Consider the following 2,508-nt stretch of genomic DNA (forward strand, 5'->3'; position numbering starts at 1 on the left):
ATTGTATACTATATAAAATTTGCTGCAGATTTTTTCAACTTTGTGGTCCAGTAACTACTTCTGAAATTTTATTCAAAGGGTATATTGATTGTAAAGCTCCAAGAGAACTCATGATATATTTCAACAATACAACATATGAGCGTATTTTCATAACCACTTTACGTATCGCATGAATTACCATGAATATATCATTACTTACACGATAGATCATGAATGATGAAGCTCGGAAATTCGTTCCATAGTAAATTATCAATTCTAATTCGATAGAACACATTATAGACAGCATGTTTTTATGAAGAATTCTTCACTACGTCTATTACTGTAACAAGTGTTTTAAGCTTCGAAACGGAAAATTCAGGTATTTGTTCCTCTTAATTCAGTATTTAATCTTTGCCAGGCGTCTATAGAGAAATTCTCCGAGTTCCGAGACCACATTCTTCCTTGTAGTGACGTCTATCGAGACGTCCAATGTATCGTGCATCAGAAGATTACGTCAGCCTTCTGCTATTTAAATGAAGGAAATTCAAGGCGTCAGCTCATCTTACAAGCTATAATGAGGCGCGCTCCTGTCTCTTATACACATCTAGATGTGTATAAGAGACAGCTACTAGTCAGTGTGTTTAGAGGGTAGAGCCTGGTAGATTTATAGGACATAAAACTAGTAGATCTATTGATAGTGCTGTGCATTGTGCTATCAGCTACCTATCTGTTATGTGGCTCTTCAATGTTTAGAAGATCTGCATTCTCGAAGTGTTTTTGTATATTGAAGCCAGTTAAATGGTCAATATTTAGCTCATTACTTTGCTCCATACAAACTTTACAAAGCTAATGAATAGACTTATCAATAATTGTTTACCCAAAAATCCCTAAGTGGTAAACATTACCTTGGCCTGTTGGCCATTATTGAAAGCAATATGTGCCCTTTTTAGCCATCCATTATGATCCATATACTGTTATTGCTAGTAGGCTAATTGCAACATAAAAAATAACACTTCTAAAAGACAAGAAGGCTGAAAAAAATAAAAAAAATCATGAAAAAATAAAAAAAATCATTGATTTTTTATTTTTTGATTTAAAAAAAAATCAAAAGAATCACCAACCCTGCCTGAGAGTATGACCAGTGTGTCCTGAGAGTATGATAAGTGTGTCCTGAGAGTATGACAAGCTGCCCAGAGACCGCACTTCAAGCCCGGCCGAGGCGGACATTAGCGGCTGATTTACGCGCTCCCGGAGTCCATGGCGGCACCTGATGGAGGGTCAGAGCGGCATGAAAATTTTGTTAGGGAAACGACGATTCTTCTATTATGAAATACCAGAATAAATTATGTGTTCTTAAATAATCAATAAGTGTACAATCGATTAATGGGTTCAGAATCAATTCATGTGTCCAAAGTTGATTTGTATGTCATGAATTTATTATAGTGTTCAGAAGAGATTAAGATATCTGGAATCATATTGAGTATCAAGAATCATTCAAAGTATCCAAAATTGGAAATTTCGTCCAGAATAAAATAGTGGATCCAGAATTGTGTCCGGAATAAACCAATGTGTCCAGAATCAATCAGTGTGTCCAGAATGCATAGCGCCTGACCTCGCGTGATGTTCGCAACGTCGGGTCGCTAATTTTCCAAATGCCCCCAATTGCCTCCAACTGGCAAAGTTTGGGCAATTTACTGTAATATTTGTACAGAGAACTATAACTTTTGGCCCTGGATATGCATCACCTTAAGAGCTTAACTGCTTATATAGTGCAGTCAGTCACTCAGTCACTACTAGTCAGTGTGTATAGAAGGTAGAGTCTGGTAGATTTATAGGACATAAAACTAGTAGATCTATTGATAGTGCTGTGCACTGTGCTATCAGCTACCTATCTGTTATGTGACTTTCAATGTTTAGAAGATCCGCATTCCTGAAGTGTTTTTGTATATTGAAGCCAGTTAAATGGTCAATATTTAGCTCATTACCTTGCTCCATACAAACTTTACAAAGCTAATGAATAGACTTACCAATAATTGTTTACCCAAAAACCCCTAAGTGGTGAATACCACCTTGGCCTGTTGGCCATTATTGAAGGTAATAAGTGCCCTTTTTAGCCATCCATTATGATCCATGTACTGTTATTGTTAGTAGGCTAATTACAACATAAAAAATAACACATCACAAATACAAAAAGGCTGAAAAAATCAAATAAATAAAAAAATTCATGAAAAAATCAAATAAATCATTGATTTTTTATTTTTTTGATTTAAAAAAAATCGCCAACCCTGCATGGGAGACTGAAAATCAATTTGTTTATTAAATCCTACTGTAGATACTCATTTAACAGTCTTTTCGATCTGCTAGTGCCATTGTTAAATATCACAAAAGGAACACCGTTGTGATATTTAAGTAAGATTTAAATTCGATTAATTTGGTCCGCAACTAGTTTAAAATCACAATCATTGAAAAGAAACTGCAACATAGCATTTTTGCATGTTGAACTTCGATGCCCATTTTCCTACATTACAG

The sequence above is a fragment of the Hyalella azteca genome, unplaced genomic scaffold, assembly GCF_000764305.2.
Source record: "Hyalella azteca isolate HAZT.00-mixed unplaced genomic scaffold, Hazt_2.0.2 contig14766, whole genome shotgun sequence".
Taxonomy (NCBI): domain Eukaryota; kingdom Metazoa; phylum Arthropoda; class Malacostraca; order Amphipoda; family Hyalellidae; genus Hyalella; species Hyalella azteca.